Below are 22,277 nucleotides of genomic sequence, written 5' to 3' on the forward strand. Positions count from 1 at the left end.
GGCTGAACACCTATCAAGGCTGAGGGACTGATCACATCGTCTTCCACTGTCTCCAGTATATAATCTGTTGAACTGAAGAAAAGCCACTGGTTGGCGAAACGCCTTTATACTAAAGATGAACAGATGTTACGCACGTGTCTTTTTCCTCCCTAGTGCAGATGGGGAGGCTGCAATAAGTGCGTGGTGGGGGTTGGGGGGGGTCTTCCCGTACATTGGTCCGGGGCCCCATAGCCATAGACGTTTTATTTTTCATTTTATTTTTTTGGTAATTTCAACTATTTTTAGTCTGTTTAGAAAAAATAATTATGTAAAATTTACTTAGATTGGGGGCTCTCAGCCTGCCCCCAAGGGCTCCAGAGCAAGTCTTGTTCCGCCTTGTAAAATTTCTCTTGGAGGCCCAGAGTGCGTGGTGGTGGTAGGTGTTGTTGTAGTAAGCGGAGGCGTGGGGGTAAGAAAGGGGTGTATAATATCTTCACCAGCAACACTCGACAAACATTTTCTCCTGGATAACCTGCCTGGATGTCAACACACACACACACACACTCTCTCTCTCTCTCTCTCTCTCTCTCTCTCTCTCTCTCTCTCTCTCTCTCTCTCTCTCTCTCTCTGTTTGCTGGTGTTACTCAAACTGCTACACCTGCTGCTTCGGCACTTATTGCTTTTACACCTGCTGCTACAGCTGAACCTGCTGCTACACCTGTGCCTATACCTTCACCAGCATTTCAGTAGGTGCCGCTCCTATAGATCCCGGGGTTACTTATGCAGGTGCTGTTGTATGTATCAATTCTGTTTATCTGGTTATTGATGCTAGCAGTTTCCCCCTCCAGTATCCAGTTCCTTCCCCTCTTACCAACTCCTCCCCTCTGCTCACTACTCTCAGCAACACTGCTCTCTACAACCTCTGTCACCGCAGTAAATTGGATATTTGTTAGGGGTGACTTATCTATTGTGAACACTAGGTATTGTGAGGGGTGACAGCTACTGTGAACGGTTAAATGATGATGTGTTGAAAACTGTTTGTGATGTTATTTACAACTTGTCATTGGTGATGTGTTGAAAACCTGTCATTAGTGATGTGTTTACAACTTGTCGTTGGTGATGTGTTTACAACTTGTCAATGGTGATGTGTTTACAACTTGTCAATGGTGATGTGTTTACAACTTGTTACTGGTGATGTGCTTACAACCTGTATTGGCCATATAGGTTTTGCGCTTGCTTATGAATAATAATAATAATAATAATAATAATAATAATAACGTCCAGGTGCTATTCTCAAATTTCCAGTGACTTAATCGTGAAATTAAATTGCTTTTCTTAGAGGCTGAGATTATATACTGATGCAATGAGGTTTGAATCTGCAATTCAATTATGCGTACTTTCCAGCTTTAAGAGCTACTTCGTAATTATTCTCGTATATATTATAATGGTAGTCACATGAATGGACGGTAGATCAACGTAACGAATGGTTGGTCGGTAGGTAGGTTGGTGAATACAACTATTGGATAGAAGGGTGGTAGGTTGGTGGATAGAACTGTTGGATAGAAGGTAGATAAGTTGGTGGATAGAACTATTGGATAGAAGGCAGGTAGGTAGAATTAGTCAATGGACTGTAGGTAAGTACGTAGGTAAGGAGTAGGTAGAGCTAGTGACCGGGCGGTAGGTAGCCTTTGTGGTCAGTAGGTAATCATTGGCAAGATCCTTGAGACAATCTCACGACAAATGACAGTTTTTTTTTTTTAATACCACTCGCTACTTTGTGACAGTTAATATGGTTTCATGAAAGGTTACTTACTCTACTGCTGATCTGTTGTTAAACCTCTCCACTAAGTGGCACCAGTCACTGGACGAATCCAAAGTCAGCTGTGTGGTAGCACTGGACAATGCTGGTGCTTTCGACCGAGTATAGCACCAAGCCCTCTTGGCAGAACTGCAAGCACTGGGAATTACAGGCTCTACACTATGTCTCCTCAGTGATTATCTTCAAGGTAGATCTCTAAGTGTAGTACTCAATGGGACAGAGTCACCAAGACATCCTGTTGGGGGAAGTGTTCCACAGGGAAGCGTGCTTGGGCCATTGCTATGGAATGTGTACTTCAGTGACCTTCTTCGTCTTATCCCAGAATCCCATGCATGTGCAGACGGCTGTACATTTACTTATCCAAGAGAAGAAATGCCAGCTGCTCTAAGCTACATCAGTCATCAGCTAAGAGCTATATCAGCCTGGGGAAACCGATGGCAGGTAACATTTGTTCTTGAGAAAACAAATGTTTTGGTCACCGTATTACAGAATGGATATAAATTCTCTGGAAAATGTACAAAGGAGGATGACAAAGTTGATCCCATGTATCAGAAACCTTCCCTATGAGGATAGACTAAGGGCCCTGAATCTGCACTCTCTAGAAAGACGTAGAATTAGGGGGGATATGATTGAGGTGTATAAATGGAAGACAGGAATAAATAAAGGGGATGTAAATAGTGTGCTGAAAATATCTAGCCTAGACAGGACTCGCAGCAATGGTTTTAAGTTGGAAAAATTCAGATTCAGGAAGGATATAGGAAAGTACTGGTTTGGTAATAGAGTTGTGGATGAGTGGAACAAACTCCCGAGTACAGTTATAGAGGCCAGAACGTTGTGTAGCTTTAAAAATAGGTTGGATAAATACATGAGTGGATGTGGGTGGGTGTGAGCTGGACCTGATAGCTTGTGCTACCAGGTCGGTTGCCGTGTTCCTCCCTTAAGTCAATGTGACCTGACCTGACTAGGTTGGGTGCATTGGCTTAAGCCGGTAAGAGACTTGGACCTGCCTCGCATGGGCCAGTAGGCGTTCTGCAGTGTTCCTTCGTTCTTATGTTCTTATGATGGTAATGCTAGAGCAGTAGTAAGTATGAATGAGAGAGTGTTGGTACCCGGAGATGAAGTTGATATCCTTGGGGTGAAACTTGATTCCAGACTGGCCATGAAGAATCACGTTGTAAATCTTGCAAACAAGGCGGCCAAGAAGCTTACAGCACTTCGACGTATCTCGCATCTGCTCGACAGTGGGGGCTGCAAGATTCTGTATGAGGCACAAGTACGCTCACACCTTAAGTATGCTCCACTTTCTTGGATTGCCTGCCCCCATCTCATCTGCGACTGCTTGACAGAGTAAAGAACAGAGAAAGACACCTCATCTCTTCCCTGGACCCATCCTGGATAGATCTGTCATTTCAGCAGAGCCTTCAACGCCGGAGGGATGTGGGTGGCCTTACAGTTATGTACAAAGCCAATATTGTCAAAGTACCACACTTTGCTCCACTCCGAGGACAACGAGAAGTGAGCTTCTACACAATACGGGCAGCAAGCAGCAACTTCACTCTGGCTGTAACCTTCTCCAGAACATCACTTCATCCGAGATAATTTATTCCCAGGATGACTCGAGTCTGGAACATGTTCGTACAACATACTACTTACTACTACTACTACTACTACTACTACTAATAATAATAATAATAATAATAATAATAATAATAATAATAATAATAAAAACAACAACAACAATATATTTCTACAAGCTGACATCAATGACATATTACAACATAGAAAGCCGCTTGTTATGCAGAACATGTCGAGCAAATTAAGTCAGTTTTGTCCCAGGATGCGACCTACACCAGTCGACTGACACTCAGGTACCCATTATTACTGATGAGTGAACATGGACAACCGGTGTAAGGAAACACGCCCAATGTTTCCACCCTTCGCCGAGAATCGAACTCGGATCCTCACCTGTATGTTTCATATAAATAAAAAGGCTTTCAAATGAGCTGATGTAGGTAACAGCTCTTAGCTTGTAAATAAAATTAGGAACCCGTACCCTAACCTTGTCAAGCCCTGTGTAAAAAAGAAAATAGTAAATAAAACTGGTTAACGGGCAGTCGATAGGGATAGGGAGAGAGAGAGAGAGAGAGAGAGAGTACTGGGTGTGTAAGGGAAAGTATTAGGGTACAAAGAGCATCATGCCCCCACGGCTTATTAGGTTGGCATGACTACTGAGGCGAGGAGCCTTAACGGGGTTGAGGTGATGTCATGGATCAACTTAGCCTACATTAGATCACTGTTAAGCTAATTAAACTTAGATTCCTGCAGCAGCAGCAGCAGCAGAAGTAGAGATTCCTGTAGCAGGAGAGAGATTCTTGTAGCAGGAGAGATAAATTCCTATAGCAGGAGAGATAGAGTTTCCTGTAGTAGGGGAGAAATAGATTCCTGAATTATTATTATCATAAAAAAGAAGCGCTAAGCCACAAGGGCTATACAGATAGATTCCTGAAGCCTGAGAGAGAGCGAGATTCATGCAGCAGTAAGTGAGAAATAGCGAGATCCACGTAGCAGGAGAGATAGCGAGAATCCTGTAGCAGGAGGAGGGGAGATAGCGGGAATCTTGTAGCAGGTGGGGAAATATCGAGATTTCCTATAGCAAGAGGAGGGGAAATAGCGAGATTCCTGTGGCAGGAGGAGGAGGAGGGGAAATAGCGAGATTTCCTGTAGCAGGAGGGGAAATACCGAGATTCCTGTAGCAGGAGGAGGAGAGAAAATATCGAGATTCCTGTAGCAGGAGGAGGAGGGGAAATATCGAGATTCCTGTAGCAGGAGGAGGAGGGGAAATATCGAGATTCCTGTAGCAGGAGGAGGAGGGGAAATATCGAAATTCCTGTAGCAGGAGGAGGAAGGGAAATATCGAGATTATTGTAGCAGGAGGAGGAAGAGGAGAGATAGTGCACTGAAGATCTTAACACTGATGGGATTTGTAAATAGCTAGATGGTGTTCTATCATTCAAAATTACTTGTCAACTGGGCCTCTCTCAGTATTGGTAGTTGTAGTAATGGTGATTACGGTAGGGAAAGTAGTAGTAGGAGTAGTGTAACGGTAACAGTAATAGTAACAGTAGTTTATCTGGAGAGAGTTCCGGGGGTCAACGCCCCCGCGGCCCGGTCTGTGACCAGGCCTCCTTAGGTCAGTGTCCCAGGATGCGACCCACACCAGTCCACTAACACCCAGGTACCCATTTTACTGATGGGGAACATAGACAACAGGTGGAAAGAAACACGTCCAATGTTTCTACTCTGGCTGGGAATCGAACCCAGGCCCTCACCGTGTGAAGCGAGAGCGTTAACCACCAGGCCACCAGTAGTACTAGTGATAGTAACAGTTGTAGAATTATTAATAGTTGTGTTGGTGATAATGTAAATACATCTTGAGCTGGTAATTACTGAAGGAAGTTACCAGCAGATCCTAACTGTATACCTTTGCCTTTGATATACCTTTGATGAGTTACAAGAGTTTTTCTACTATAACTGGAAAGGTATATGAATACTTACAAACTGGAAAAAATGGTGGTATGCAAATACTCTCAGTTTGAAATAAATGAGAAACTTTAATGCAGTATGTGAAATTTTATGGATGACAAAGTTTGCCAGTTAGTAAATACAAGGTACAATTGCAGGTGTATACTACTCCATTATGTCTTGAGTCTTACCATATCTACCAAGGAGATAAATCGTTTTGGTAACTTCAGAATAGTGGAAACCTTTCGCACACCACCTTTGATAGACATATCTACTTGGAGGGTGCTCCGAGGAGTCAACGCCCCGCGGCCCAGTCCTTGACCAGGCCTCCCGGTGGATCAGGAACTGATCAACCACAGAAACATGGCACAGTGGATGAGTATATAGGTGGAAGTACCGTAGTCTTTTTTCGCATTCATATTGATTGAGATCTTCAGTATTTAGTTTATAAGAGCCATGCTTATTTTCTTTACCCAGGATTAGAACATTATATGTGCCCACATTGAACTGCATCTGCCACTTCTCCGACCACAACATCAACCAGTCCTCATCCTGTAGCAATCTAATGTCTTCGAGAGAATTTATTTGACGGCTACTTGTGCCGTCTGCAGACTTGCCTATGTCGCTATTTATTCCTCTCATCTATGTCGTTTATGTATATTGTGGAAAAAAAAAAGAGGCCCGATACTAACCCTTGTGGAACACCACTTGTAACGCGTCACCATTCTGATTTCCCCATTTATGTAAGCTTACCTTGTTGCACTTTCTGTGATACATAAACTTACTGGATGAAGCTTGTAAAGCAATCTAAAAACATTTAAAATTCTACCATGCTACATTAAGGTAGCTTATTATGGATAAGGACACTTGTCGATCGTTCAGATAAACCAGGCTGTTATGGATATGTCGGCCAGCAAGCTTCCAATAACAACAGCCTGGTTGACTAGGCAGGCACCAGATGAGCCTGGCCCAAGACCGGGCTCCGGGAATAGAAAAACTGGAAACCCATCAAAGGTACAGTTCAGGACGTTTATTAAAGAAAGCTTTTCACCACGAGTACCTTCAGTCCTAACACAGAGGAAGCTAAGGGTGAGGTGAAGCAGGTTGATCCTACTATGGAAACACTGAAGCTTCCAGAGCCTTGTGGATGCCGGTGTCGGTTTGGGCAGTTAAAGCAGCTTCCAGCAAATTCTACCTCTGTTGATCGTTGTCATGGATGACTAATCGGACCTCACTACACCTCATGAGGCGGCCACATTGCCCCTGTGCTCTACACAGGTCTTGGTTGTGGTTGTCCCGGCTGAAGGCGTATCTGTGTTCGCTAACTTTAATTTTCAAAGCTTCTGTATCAAGTTTTTGATTGATGAGGAGCTGGTGGTTATTTTGATAGAGTTGATTAGTAAATAGCGTAGCCACATTATATGTCACATTGCTGACCGGCAAAACAATGTATCTGGTAACTTACTTTATTGTTTCTTGTGTTGGTGTTCGTTCTGTACTTCCTGGACTCGCATATAGTGTAGGGGGAACTGTAGTAAAGTGAAGGCTCATGTGATGTATCCAGAGTCCTCGGAGACTGGAAATTCTGAAGGGTCTGACTGAGGAACTAGCCTGTGACTAAGCCTCTACCTCACTCCCTCCTATGCTCTCACATCCCCCCCTTCCTTCCTGTTGATAATTCCAGGAGTCGTTGCCCCCGGCGGCCTGGTCCCAGACCAAGCCTCCTGGTTGATGGACGGATCAATCAGGTTTCCCTCCCTCCATACATTTCTCTCCTCCATCCTTCCATCCAGCCATCTATCATTCCTCTCCTCCCTCACTCCCAGCAATTATATAGCCTCAGCATTCAAGTGTCGACTGTTCAGTGCGGCTTTTAAGTGTGTATCACTGGCGTGGAGCTGCTCGACCCACCGTAAAATGTTAACCATTTATAAAGTGAATTAACCTTCGATGATCTTGTGTTAGAACAAAGAGTGTCAAATTAAAGTATATTATATGTAAATCATATAAATTAGGTCATAGTTGAGTGTAGAGGACTGGAGCCGGAGTTCATGATCCTGTAAGAACCAAGTAAATTCCAGGGGTCGAATAATTTTTTTTGCGCCATGTAACATTATCTCATATTTTCTGTTTTCAGTAGACTATTTTTAGTATTTCTGCGTAAACCACAACCTGTGTCTTTAATAGTGTCTGTCTTCCGTTGTGGTATAAATCTGTGCAGATTACTTGTGATGACTGGTTTAGAAGACTTTCTACCTTCGCCTGAGGCTAGGCTTCTTTGTTTACTGTTTGATTAATGATGCTATTGCTGCTAGCGGCCTGCAGGCTTACATAGTCATCACATCCTGGTAGTCTTACTCATTGTATTAGTCGTCTAGTCATTCCTTCCATTTATCCTTACCTAAGTAATTCACTCAGAATCTAATCTTCCATAATAACCTCTCATGTTGTCTCTTTTGTATCTCTGTTCTGCAGATACATCAGGTTGTGCGTGCGTGCACAGGCATGTTGGAAGGATGTTTAATGAGGGAAAGGGGTTCCTGACTTGGTTAATAAGAGACTGGGTGACACTTTCCTGTCCCTGGCTGTCACAACCCTCTCCCTATCCATTCCCACCTATCCCCACAACCTCCCCTCCCCTCACAGCAACCCCCCCAAACTTCTTATCCTCTCTGTTGCTACACCAGTTAATCAACTCACATCATGACCTTCACCACCGTCAAATTTCTCCATCTGTTCCTTCACCGCCACCATCAAACCCCTCCATTTCTTCCTCCACCATCAACAAATCCTCCATCTCCTTCCTTCTCCACCAACACAAAAGTAATGACTCACACCAGCCACGCCCTCACAATTTTACCTGTTTCCTCTCCCCACCCTTGTCTCCCCACCCTCGGTCTCCCCACCCTTGCCTCCCCTCTCATTGCTTGATTGCATGAAAAAAGCGAAACATAATAATCACGGATTTATAAGATAATAAAAGACTACGAGATAATGGAGAATAAGAACATAAGAAAGCAGGAGCACTGCAGCAGGCCTGTTGGCCCATACTAGGCAGGTCCTTCACAAACCATCCCACTAACAGAATCGTATTTGCCCAACCCAATTAGAGGTCGCATTTGTTAAGTAAGAAAAATATTTGAAAATTGACACTACATACATACACACACACACACACACACACACACACACACACACACACACACACACACACACACACACACACACACACACACACACACACACACACATATATATATATATATATATATATATATATATATATATATATATATATACATACATACATACATACATACATACATACATACATACATACATAGTGGAGGGGAGGAGTTAGTTGGAGGAAAGGATGGAGGGACGGGGTAAAAGAGGTTTTGTGTGAAAGGGGCCTGGACAAGCAGCAGGCATGTGTGAGCGTGTTAGATAGGAGTGAATGGAAACGAATGGTTTTTGGGACCTGACAAACTGTTGGAGTGTGAGCAGGGTAAAATTTTGTTAAGGGATTCAGGGAAACCGGTTAGCCGGACATGAGTCCTGGAGGTGGGGAGTGGAAACATAAACACATATGCAGTTTAATGTGATCCTTTATTGACAACGTTTCGCCCACACAGTGGGCTTTTTCAAGTCACAAACAGATCTACCTGGGGTAGATCTGTTTGTGACTTGAAAAAGCCCACTATGTGGGCGAAACGTTGTCAATAAAGGATCACATTAAACTGCATATGTGTTTATGTTTCCATTGTGTCGGTATTTTATACCATTTATTTTGGTCGAGGTGGGGAGTACAATTCCTGCACTTTAAATGAGGGGTTCGGGGTATTGAGTGTTTTGAGTGACATCTAAACTGTTATAGCTGGGCGCCTCTGCAAATACAGTGATATTGCGTAAATGATGGTGAAAGTGTTTCCTTTTTAGTCACCCTGCCTCGGTGGGAGACGGCCAGTTGTACCCTTGAAACATGTCACTAGGATGTTTACAAACTAATGAGGAATGCCAGTGGTGGATACAGAGTGAGCTTCAGACACCCAAGCCATAAACAAAAGAGTTTGGCAGAAATACAGAAGGTGCCCTAGCTCACCTTCAGTGTAAAAGGTACCTGGGTGTTAGTCGACTGTTGTGGGTCGCATCCTGGGAATGATCAAGTGCTACGTATATCCAAGAGAAAACAGTGCGAGATAAATTGAATATAAAAAAAAAGCTGTAGGGCTAAACTTAATCTTAACCATTTTGAAAGATTTTTTCAAAATAGAAGAGAGAGAGAGAGAGAGAGAGAGAGTAGTAATCAGGGGGGAGCGTAGTCCTGTGTGCGGCTAAAGAATTTTGCCAAGTGTGGTAGAGCATTGCACAACATTACACCACTGTAAGTATCTCAGACGTGCGTGCGTGCGTGTATTCATTTATACTAAAGTGGTAATTAATTGCAGCATTTCCGGTAGCAGTTGACCGCAGACACAGCAGCTGCACCACCACAGCCGCAGCAGCTGCACCACCACAGCCGCAGCAGCTGCGGTTATTGGAAAAATTCTGGCCACTAGCTGCCTGCGGCCCAAACCTCCCTCACTATATTGCTCTTTGGCTTGGTTATATTGCACCAGTTGGCTATAATATTCTGCCAGACTTAGTAGTTTGGTCTGGCTGTGTTACCCTGCCTGGTTGTTACTTTTCATGTTAGTGACGTGTAACTTAGTTATTTTGTTCTATTTGGTTATAATACTTGGCTAAAACTATATTTGGTATGGCTATGTTACCCCCGCTTGGTTGTGATTGTTTATGCTAGTATTGATAAAGCCACTGGATGGCGAAACGTCTAAAATAAAGATACCCAGATGTTGCACATGTGTCTGATTCTTCATGCTGGTGGCGTGTAGCTTGGTTATTTTGTTCTCTTTGGTTATAATACTTGGCTAGAACTATGGTAGGTTGCCCCCGCCTGGTTGTTATTGTTCATGCTGGTGGTGTGTAGCTTGGTTATAGTGTTTCACTTGGTTATGTTAATCTGTGGGACTGTAAACCTCCAGTCTAGCTATAATGTTGTCAAGCCCACTGCTTGGTGCTGATGTTGTTGCTGCTGTTGTTACTGCTACCGTTGTTACTGCTGCTCTTACCGCTGCCGTTGTTTCTGCTCTGCTACTACCGTTGTTACGGCTGTCATTATTACTGCCACTGCTCCTGTTACTGCTGACACTTTTACTGCTGACATTGTTGCTGCTGCTGTTACTGCTCCTATTGTTACTCCTGCTATTGTAACTGCTCCCTTGTTGCTGCTGTTACTGCTATTAGGGCTGCCGTTGTTTTCGGCTTCTGTTGTTATTGCTGATGTTATTGTGGCTGATGTTACTACCGTTTTATTGTTGTTATTCCTTTAGTTATTACTGAAACTGTTATTGTTGTTGATAACGCTGTTGCTGCTTCTGGAAGCAATCACTGGTAAGGACTTATATTACTACTACTACTACTACTACACTAATATTAGTAATGGTTGTAGTAGTAGTTGCTACGGTTATTTTTTTTACGACTGATCATTTACTACTTCTACTATTACTGATTAACATAATTAGTACTGATGGTAGTGCCTCGTCCCATTAATTATATAAATATAATTACTCATTACATAATTATTTATTTTTACTCTGTGTAATGTTGCACAGAATTATGGTTCTGGTAATTAACGTTATTATTAACGCTGTAGTGGTAATTAGTAATATAAATTATGTTATTTAATGTAATATTTTACTTATGTCATAATTATAGATCTACCATTTACAGTCCAGTGAATTATGTTACTTTTTAATGACTTAGTGGAACAGTCACTGAGTTACCCAGTCACTGGTAAATGAGTCACCCATTCACTGTATCACCAGTCATAGGTCACTGAATTACCTAGTCATTAAGTACCAACCAGTCACCCTGTCACTTTAGTCAAATTATTATGTTTGTAAATGTGTGGGGTAGACTTACATAAAGTTTCAAGAGTCCGCTTTTCTTTTAACTGTCGTGTCATTGTCTTGTAGATCAATAAGATCCCTCAGAAATATTTCGCCTGAGTCATCTTCCCTTACGTTTACCTTATGCCACTTTCGGGGGTTATCGCCCCCCGTGGCCCGGTCCCAGACCAGCCCTCCCATTGCTGAATTAATCCGACTAGGCTGTTGGTGCTGGTCGAACGTAGTCCAACGTATGCACTAAAGCCTCGCTCATGAGGAACTGATTTTAGGAGCTTATCACGTTCCGTCTTGAAGACAACCAGAGGTTTGTTGGTAGATTTTTATGCAGTGAGGGTGTTGAAAAGTTCAGGACCTCTGACACTGAGTTTTAAGTGTACTCGTTACCCCTCAGCGTTTTGTTGGAGGTACCTGCCTGCCAAGTCTCTTGATATACAAAGTGATTTCAGAGTGAAGGTTTGGGACCAGTTCCTCCGGGATTTTCCAGGTGTAACTCTCATGATGTACCTTTCCTCACCAACGTTCCAAAGAGTTCAGGGACTTCAAGCGTTCACAGTACTTCAGATGTTTGATTACATGTACGAGCAGTGAACATTTACTCTTGATTATCTTGTTCATCACTCTCGCCTACCTTGAAGGGGCTGTTACTGTACATGTTTCCGGAAATCACCAGATCTTTTATTGAAGTCACTGTGCAAAAGCATTAGTGCTTCACTGTATCTTTCAACAGACGAGCCTGGCCCATGGCCGGGCTCAGAGAGTAGAGAAACTCTCGAAACTCTTCAAAGGTATATCAAAGGGATTTGTGAATGCTTTCCTTGTTGGACGAGTTTTTCACAGCCTGAACAATGTAACAAATTACCCTCATTGACCTGCTTCACAAACATTTTCATCCTTCCCTCAAAAAACTGATATCAGCATACATGTCATGTATCAGTTTTTCTTTATCATGTAGCCTTAGGATCATATTATTGAAATATGTTACACCACTCAGAGCCAAATTCCAAATCATTTTAGGGTCAGAAAACGCTTTATCATCCGAGGTAGAGGTAAAAGTTGTACGATGACCTTAACTCTGCTAAACCACTTGACTTTAACATAGTGCAGACTGTGATGTGTTGTACCATCTCAGACAAGAATCTTTGAAACTAGCCATGTTTCAGGGCAGGATGCCTGACAAAACTCACACATGACACAAAACATTCATCCTGTTTTCAGACCAGAGAATTTTACCGCACAAAGTATGCTGGTGAATAATACAGTGGAATTGCTTATGGACTTCAGCATTCAGTTTCGATACATTTTCATTACTCTTGTAACTACACCAGTTTTACTTTAGTGTTGCTTGTACCACCATCGTAAGACTTCTCAGTTTGTCCTAACTCAGAGTAAGTTAGTTTACAGATTCACTTGCAAGTATGATTACATTTTCTGCAGCATAAGTATCTTTCATTATCTGTTGTGTACACAACTCCGGAATTTCAAAATTTGTATCATTGCCCCTTATAAAAATTAAAAGTTGGACAATGTCTAGAACATCGTTACTCTCATCTAGGTCCCTTATATGTGTTTAAAATGTCAGCATCTCGTGGCCTGGTAGGGAACACTATTGCCTCACACTGAGTGTTCCGTGGTTCGATTCCCGGCCGGGTGGGAACATTATACGCTTCTTTACACCTGCTGTCCCCGGTCACCTAGCGAACATATAGGTACCTGGGTGTTAGTCGACTGGTGTGGGTCGCATCCTGGGGGACAAAATTGAAGGATCTCAGTGGAAGTAAGACAGTCCTTCACGACGCACTGACTTGGGTTACTCTGGGTGGCTAACTATCCGGGGTTAAAAAATCGAACAAAATATTATCTCTTACCTAATTTCTAGTGACCCACTAAGTCCCTAATTACTGAAGTCAAACTATTTTATATTCAGTCAGTTAATCACTAGCTAACCTATTTATTCCAGTGACTGTCCCCCTTTCTCCATAATTTCCATCTTTCCCCTCCCACCGCCCCTCGACACAGCTGTACTAATCGTTCTTGTTTCCACAGGTAAGTCGGATGGAGACGGATTAAAAAAAAAAACGCGTATAGTCGACCCCAGCCGAATGGCGGATGACTCGGGGGTATGTATATGAGAGTTGTTTTGACTCGCGAAATCGTAATGACACGATTGCAAACAAACCATACCACGGGCGGGATTTGAACCCGCGGTCAGAGAGTCTCAAAACTCCAGACCGTCGCGTTAGCCACTGGCGACGGTCTGGAGTTTTGAGACTCTGACCGCGGGTTCAAATCCCGCCCGTGGTATGGTTAGAGTGTTGTTTTGTTTACTCTGGGTGTGCGTGTGATGGTTGATGTGCCCGGCTAGTTGTACTCGACTATTTGTAGTCAGTTGTACTCAGCTTTTACTTACCTAGATGTACTCTCTCATTTTTATGTACAGCATTTCTTTCCTGTTCTTATGTGCTGCGGTTCTTCCTTGTACTTATGTACTGCAGTTCTCTAATTTTTATATGGTCCAGTAGGCCTACTGCAGTGTTCCTCTCGTTTTATGTATTGGTGTTCTTATACTTCTGTGTACTACAGTGCAACTCTTGTTATGTACTGTAGTGTTCCTGTATTTTTATGTACCGCAGTGTGACCAAATTCTTAAGAATAAATGGGCCAGCGGGCTGCCAGCAGCAACAGCCTACTTAGGTAAAAGGACACAAGTGCAACTTGTGACATTTTATTGTGGCAACGTTTCGCTCTCCATGAGCTTTGTCAAGCCTTTACAAACAATACATGGACACAGAGAGTATATATAGGCTGAAAGTGAAGTGTGATACTAGTGGTAGTTGTAGTGATACATGTGGTAGAAAAATCAACTTGCACCAGGTGCGAGATCAACCAGGCTGTGGTGGATATGTGGGGCAGCAGGCCACCAGCAGCAACAGCCTGGTTGACCAGGCAAGCACCAGGCGAGCCTGGCCCATAGCCGGGTTCAGAGAGTAAGACAAACTCTCGAAACTCTTCAAAGGCATGCACATGAGTAAAAGGTTACAAAAGCCATTATTTGGGTATGCTACCCAGGTAATGGCTTTTATAACGTTGCCACAATAAAATGTCACATTAGTTGCACTTGTGTCCTTTTTACCTAACATATTGTAGGTAATTCTATCAACATTAATACAACAGCCTAGTTGATTAGGCAAGCACCAAACAAGCCTGATCCAGGGCCGGGCTGCGGAAGTAAGAATATTTTCGAAACTCATCGAAGCTGAAGGTAAAAAAAAAAAGAGTACAGTGTTCCCCTACTCTTATGTATGGTTAAATAGGTGTCCCGTGGCTTGGTTGGTAGCGCACTCACCACACCTCACCGGGCCGCGGGGGCGTTGACCCCCGGAACTCTCTCCAGATTAACTCCAGATAAACATACTGAGGTACCTGGATGTGATGAATGGTTTAGAAAACCGACAAGATGTTAGTCGACTGGTGTGGGTGGCATCCTGCGGGGATGATAATGTATTTTGAAGTAAGCTGAGGTAGGATAACAGCTGTTAGTGTACTGGAGTGCTCCTCTACTCCCAGGTCCTCCAGTTTCACTGTTAATGTTGTAAGAGTTTCTTAACATCGCTGAGGCTCACCTCATTGTTTATTCAGGTATCTTCGCCATAGTCTCATTATAATCAGTCTTTCAATGTCTACGCTATTTTCCGGAGTATCTTGTATGTTGTAATTCTCAAGTGAGCTTCAAGTTTCACGTCTGGGGTTCAGTTGTAGGGGTGTTACCTGTCATATCCCATTACCCTCCCTCCATCATAAATTTCCACCGAATTACTACCTTCGTCCTTATTAACAGCTATAAATATCTTCGTGGGGGAGGGGAGTGGTAGTAGCGTTCTTGTTGGTGGTGGTGGTGGTATGGAGTGATGGGATGAGGAGAGGGGTAGTGGTGGTGGTGGTGGTCGTGTAGGGGTGGCAGGTTAAAAGCGATGATTGTTGTTGTGAGTTAGGGAACGGTCAGGTCACTGGTTCAGTCATTGATGCTGGCCACAGTGGGTCAGGTCACTGGTTCAGTTATTGATGCTGGCCAGGGTGGGTCAGGTCACTAGTTCAGTCATTGATGTTAGTCACAGTGAGTCGGGGCACTGGTTCAGACATTGATGGTGGTCACAGTGGGTCAGGTTACTGGTTCAGTCGATGCTGGTCACAGTGGGTCAGGTCATTGGTTCAGTCATTGATGCTGGTCACAGTGAGTCGGGGCACTGGTTCAGACATTGATGCTGGTCACAGTGGGTCAGGTCATTGGTTCAGTCATTGATGCTGGTCACAGTGAGTCGGGGCACTGGTTCAGACATTGATGGTGGTCACAGTGGGTCAGGTCATTGGTTCAGACATTGATGCTGGTCACAGTGGGTCGGGTCACTGGTTCAGACAAGTCACCTACTGGCCTAGGCCAGTCAGGTCCAAGTCACATCTTTATTCAGTTGATAAATTAAACACATGTGCAACACTTGGGTATCTTTAAGGAGGAAACGTTTCGCCACACAGTGGCTTCATTAGTCCATACAAAGGAGAATGGTGAAGAACAGGAGGAATTTGAGGTAATCAGTCCCTTAGCCTTGAGTCGATGTAATCAGTCCATCAATCTTGAAAAGAATACAGCATATATGTGGAGAAATGGCTTATATACTGTAGGTAGGAGAGGTGCAGCAGTCGTAGGTGGTATCACATTTGACGTATGTGGAAGTAGGTCGTGCCCAAGGGTTAGGCAAGTGAAGAATTCCCTGTACATATTAGGATCCCAAGATGTTGCTGTGTCAGAGAGGAATGTAGATGAATGATTCAGAGAACCGACAAGTTGATAAATTAGACACATGTGCAGCACTATTAATAAGCTTACCGCTGATGTGATGTATCTTCGTTGTAGATTAAGACACATATGCAACAGTTGGGTATCTTTATTGATGAAACGTTACGCCTACACAGTAGACTTCTTCAAATACAAAGGGAGCAGTAGTAATGAAATAAAGATATAATTAGTCCATCATCCTTGGAGAAGAGTTCAGCTCCATGATCTGGAACAATATCGTTCCAGACCATGGAGCTGAACTCTTCTCCAGGCTGAGAGACTGGCCACCTCAAATTCTTGTTCTCTGTGGTTGATGGACTGATTACATCATCTTTATTTCATTACTACTGCTCCCTTTGTATTTGACTGAAGAAGTCTACTGTGTAGGCTTAACGTTCCATCAATAAAGATACCCAACTGTTGCACATGTGTCTTAATCTTCAATCAGGTCACTGCTGATGCGATGTATCTTCGTTGTGCTTGAGATTCCCAGCTCAGATTCTTCAAGACTCCGGTGCCCATCACCTGCTCCTAGTCTGAGGGACTGGTTACATCGTCTTTTGTTTTGCGTATATAATTCTACAATCTTCTGATTATTTTCATGTAATGTATTGATAAAGCCAATGGATGGCGAAACGTCTACAAAGTAAAGATACCCAAATGTTTACATGTGTCCAATTCATCACTCCCAGCTTAGGCTGACAAATTTGAACTCTGTGTATGTTTTCTATTCTGTTTGATGGAAGTTGACAGGAGAACATAGCTAGCTTTTGTTCCCACTGTGTAGCTATCATATAGAATAGGGTAGCACCATATTGCTGATCTATCCACTTTTGTTTTAAAAAAAATTCCCCTTCACACGCACACTACTATTCCTACCCACTCATTTCGGTAATAGTTTGGCATGTTCAATGATGATAGTTTGGTGGGCAGCAGCCATCCAGGAGGTACAATGTCCTGGCAGATGAATGTGAAATGGAAACCTGTTATTTTTTCTTCTCTTAAGCAGGGTTGCTGGTCTTTTCTTTCTGTCTCGTGAACATCATCATCATCATCATTATCATCATAAAGAGGGATGCCTTGATGATGGTGAGACGTTCTTCATCCAAGGAATTAAAGCTAATGTTCTCATTTATATCAAACCTGATTACCTATATGTCCCTATGAGTTTAGAGCTTCCCTATAACTCACAGTATAAATGCCTAGAATGAGAGGGACATATAATAGAAGTTTATATATATGACATAAAGAAGTAAGTAAAGATCTTATAATTCAGATGCTTAAAATATGTAACCAAGATATACTTGGTAAGGGAGGGTAAATACAGATTTAGAAAGTATTGGTTGGGTAATATAGTGGTGAGTGAGTGAGCGGAGCAAACTGCTGGGTGGTCATTGAGGCAAACACCTCAGAGTGGGCGTAATAATAGCTTAGACAAATATATGAGCGAGAATGGTTGGCGAGAGTAGAACCTTCCTAGTATGGTAAATAGTTCCTCCCACCTATAATGCTCCCACCAATCTCGCCAACACCTTTACCTCGAGCAACAACAACTGCGGGTAAAGTTATAACAGTACTGACAGAATATGAAAATGAAGACAAAAATGAACATTTATGATGTTTCGCCACCGGTGATGGATCATTACGCTCATCACTTCCACCACCACCAAGGACTTAAATAGAGCCCAACAGCCACCATGAAGCAGAAAAATGCAGGAGTGTACATCATTCCCTGCAGTGAGTGTGACAAACATTACATTGGAGAAACTTCACGAGACATTCTCAGTATGCATAATACAAGCATTACGTGTGTTATACATCAGGACACCACAATCGCCTCCTAAAATGGAAATATGTTGAACTAGTTATCAAATGAATGAACAGAAGGGTTGACGAAGGGTTCGAACTGCGGTTGAAGAATTTGAGTCCATAGTCATCAAATAACGAGACGAAGTTGTTTAGAATATGCTCTTAATAGCACTTCTAGCACCCCATTACACAAACACAAATTAACTTCATGTTAGCTAAATATTTAGTTCGCATCATACTAACATATTAATCAAGCATCCAGAAGCCAATATAATAGTCTAGACAAACTGAGGTTTAGAAGGGCTATAGGGAGGCCTGGTTGTGGACCGGGCGGCGGGGGCGTTGATCCCCGGAATAACCTCCAGGTAGACCCCAGGTAGGGAAGCACTGGTTTGGTAGTAGGGTTGTGGGTGAGTGAAACGAATTCCTGCGTAGCATTTTTGAAGCCAGAACTTTGGGTAGCTTTAAACAGGTTGAACAAGTATATGAGTGGGTGTGAGAGATTGTGAGTTCGACCTATGTAATATAGGCCGGTAAGCCTGCTGCAGCGCTTCACCTTTATGTTCTTATGTAGACCAAATAGTGCTCCCTCGCCCCGAGATACTCCCTTGCACCTCACCTCCTTCACATTACTTTATCAGTCCACGTTATGGGGCCTATCTTTTAAATATAAGGTACTTCTGCTAGCAGTGGGTCCCGCCACATGTGACGATGTCTGTAGCTGCTGCATCTATACTCTGGCTCTAGTATATGTCTTAATCTTGATGCCTCAATATTTGATTGTAAAAAGGAAAAGCCACCTGTCCAGGCCTTATTACTTTCCATTACCCAGGCTCTGTACATTTCCATGATCAGAGTAACAATATTAACGTATCCAAATCATCGTGAAGTTAATAGTTGTTTTTTGGCTCAATTTATTTGTCAGGCTATTTTTGTGGTCAGCGAAGTTAACTTTATTTTATTCCCACATCAAAGTCGTTTATGTATATTATGACCAACGAACGTCCCAACAGTGACCCCTGGGGCACTCTTTCCGTAACTGCTTCTCCTGAAGAATAGTCACAATACCAAGGCTCGAACAATTCACCAAAAACTCGCACTTAGGAGAGGATCGTTTACGATAACATTATGGTCCACCCATCTGTCATTCTCTTCCATTTTTTTCCCTGCTCAGTTGTGATTTGACAATGGTCTAGGACGGACCAAAACGTCAACCTAACGTTCTTCTCCTAAATGCGGGTTTTTGATGAACTGGTTCTCCTGATTTCCTTACATTTTTTTTTAGTCTGTGTTGCATATCACTAAGCCGTTCCTCGACGTTGGAGAATCTACCGTGTGTTGCTACTTTCTTGTTGTACATGAATGGTATACAGTACCGACAAGATGAAAATTAGACACATGCAACATCTGGGTATCTTTATTGTGGACGTTTCGCTAACCTGGAGTTTACCTAGAGAGGGTTTCGGGGGTCAACGCCCCCGCGGCCCGGTCTGAGACCAGGCCTCAAGTGGCTTTATCAATACAAATTCAAGGATATAATTGGAGGAGAGTAAACATATATACAGAATATGAGGTACTCAGTTGAAGAGCACCAGCGTTGCTCTTCACCAAGACTGAGGAACTGATTACCTTCTCTTTTATATATAGTTATTCTGTCTTCCAATGATGTCCTTGAATTTATATTGATAAAACCACTGGTTAGCGAAACGTCTACAATAAAGATACCCAGATGTTGCACATGTGTGTACTTTTTTCTTCTGTGTTCCTTGGAACTATCAAAGTCTTCATTGTACATCACATAAACAGCCTTTTGTGCAACTCTTGCACATGTCTTACTCATCTACTTGTCAGTATTGTATACCATTATTATTATAATCATAAACAACCTTGTACTACTTATCCAACCTATCCTCATTTTGCTACCTTCCTGTATTCATCCCTTTCGTAAATCTTGCAGAACTTCTACTTACATTCAGTATGTACCTGTGTGTTTTAATAGTTCTGACTTGTAATATTTCCTTTCCAACCCTAGGAGGCCCGGTTTGAGACCGAGCTTTGGGAAGATAATCCCCAGAACCGTTAACAGATATAATAATAATAATAATAATAATAATAATAATAATAATAATAATAATAATAATAATAATAATCCACACCAATCGACTAACAGACAACCGGTGTAAAGAAACACGCCCAATGTTTTCACCCTCACCGGGAATCGAACCCGGACTCTCACTGTGTGAAGCTATAGCTTTAGCCACTGGGCACCGTGACACTCAGCTTTATTTTCTTAGCCCTTCCATCTTTTCCTGTTATCATTATTTCAATTTAGGTTAATTTTGGTTACGTTAGGTTAAGTTACATAAACAGATTTACTGCCTGTGCTTCAAATTCTTCGAGACTACGGTGCGCTTCACCAACTCCAAGGCTGAGGGACTCATTACCTCATCTTTTGTATATAATTATACATTCTTCACATTATGTATTGATAAAGCCACTGGATGACGAAACAACTATAAATAAAGATACCCAGGTGTTGCACATGTGTCTAATTTCTCATAAATTTTTACGTAAACACAAATGAGCAAATTAAAACAAGGGAGACGCTACGTCTGGCACGGGTGGTGCCAGGACATAAGAACATAAGAACATAAAGGAGGAACACTGCAGGAGGCCTGTTGGCCCATACTAGGCAGGTCCTTTACAATTCATCCCACTAACAAAACATTTGCCCAACCCAATTTTCAATGCCACCCAAGAAATAAGCTCTGATGTGAAAGTCCCACTCAAATCCAACCCCTCCCACTCATGTACTTATCCAACCTAAATTTGAAACTACCCAAAGTCCTAGCCTCAATAACCCAACTAGGTAGACTGTTCCACTCGTCAACTACCCTATTTCCAAACCAATACTTTCCTATGTCCTTTCTAAATCTAAACTTATCTAATTTAAATCCATTACTGCGGGTTCTCTCTTGGAGAGACATCCTCAAGACCTTATTAATATCCCCTTTATTAATACCTATCTTCCACTTATACACTTCGATCAGGTCTCCCCTCATTCTTCGTCTAACAAGTGAGTGTAACTTAAGAGTCTTCAATCTTTCTTCATAAGGAAGATTTCTAATGCTATGTATTAATTTAGTCATCCTACGCTGAATGTTTTCTAACGAATTTATGTCCATTCTGTAATATGGAGACCAGAACTGAGCTGCATAATCTAGGTGAGGCCTTACTAATGATGTATAAAGCTGCAGTATGACCTCTGGACTTCTGTTGCTTACACTTCTTGATATAAATCCCAGTAATCTATTTGCCTTATTACGTACGCTTAGGCATTGCTGTCTTGGTTTAAGGTTGCTGCTCACCATAACCCCCAAGTCCTTTTCGCAATCCGTATGGCTAAGTTCTACATCATTTAACTTATAAGTACTAGGGTTATGGGCACTCCCAAGCTTCAGAACCTTGCATTTATCTACATTGAACTGCATCTGCCACTTTTCTGACCAAGAATAGAGTTCCATAACATCTACGTTTGAATCAATTATCCTACCTATCTTTGTGTCATCGGCGAATTTGCTCATATCACTAGTAATTCCCTCATCAAGATCATTGATATATATTATAAAGAACAACGGGCCCAAGACTGATCCCTGTGGAACGCCACTTGTTACAGATCCCCACTCGGATTTAACCCCATTTATAGACAAGCTTCAGTATCGTGGTTCACTATTTCAAATACCTCACTGACAAATTCCAGTAATTTTTTCACGGAGAAACTCTCTCTTGTGAAGTCCTGTTGTGACTCGCTGATCAAATTATATTGATCAAAGCGGCTCTGGATTACATCCGTTATTATTGCACAGAAATAATGGAGCACTGGAACCCGCAGTGGGTTCTTTCAGGTCATAGAGAAACTTGGATGAACATACATAGGGAACGTTTTTATAGCTGCACAGGGTTTACACTTTTACACATCTAACCTGTCTCTGCACCTCACTGTGCTCCCTATATTAAGGTTTCTCTGACTTCAAAAAGCCCAGTTTATGGGCGAAACTTCAATAAATGGAAGCGTCTCGCCATAAGTGGCTTCTAATTACGCTGCCTTTGTGTGTTTCCATCGTGTCGGTATTATACTACAGGAGGGCCCCATTTTACAGCACTTAGCTTTACAGCATTTCACTAATACAGCGATTTTCAGTTATATCCATTCTTCGTTGATTCATACTTCTTACAATAAATATATTCAATACTAACTATAAGGTAAGGACGAAAATATTTTAATCTAACTAATATGTGTACTGTATATGTAATTTTTAGCCCTAGCTATATTGATGCCTTAATATATGAT

General features: G+C 42.4%; 1 protein-coding gene across 33 annotated transcripts in view; it reads left to right on the forward strand.

Moving 5' to 3' along the window:
- LOC128686856 (bromodomain adjacent to zinc finger domain protein 2B) overlaps window positions 1-22,277 on the forward strand; it is a 709,144-nt gene that overhangs the window by 136,095 nt on the left and 550,772 nt on the right. The gene's annotated exons all lie outside the window — the stretch shown is intronic.

The sequence above is a fragment of the Cherax quadricarinatus genome, chromosome 7 (genome assembly GCF_038502225.1).
Source record: "Cherax quadricarinatus isolate ZL_2023a chromosome 7, ASM3850222v1, whole genome shotgun sequence".
NCBI lineage: Eukaryota > Metazoa > Arthropoda > Malacostraca > Decapoda > Parastacidae > Cherax > Cherax quadricarinatus.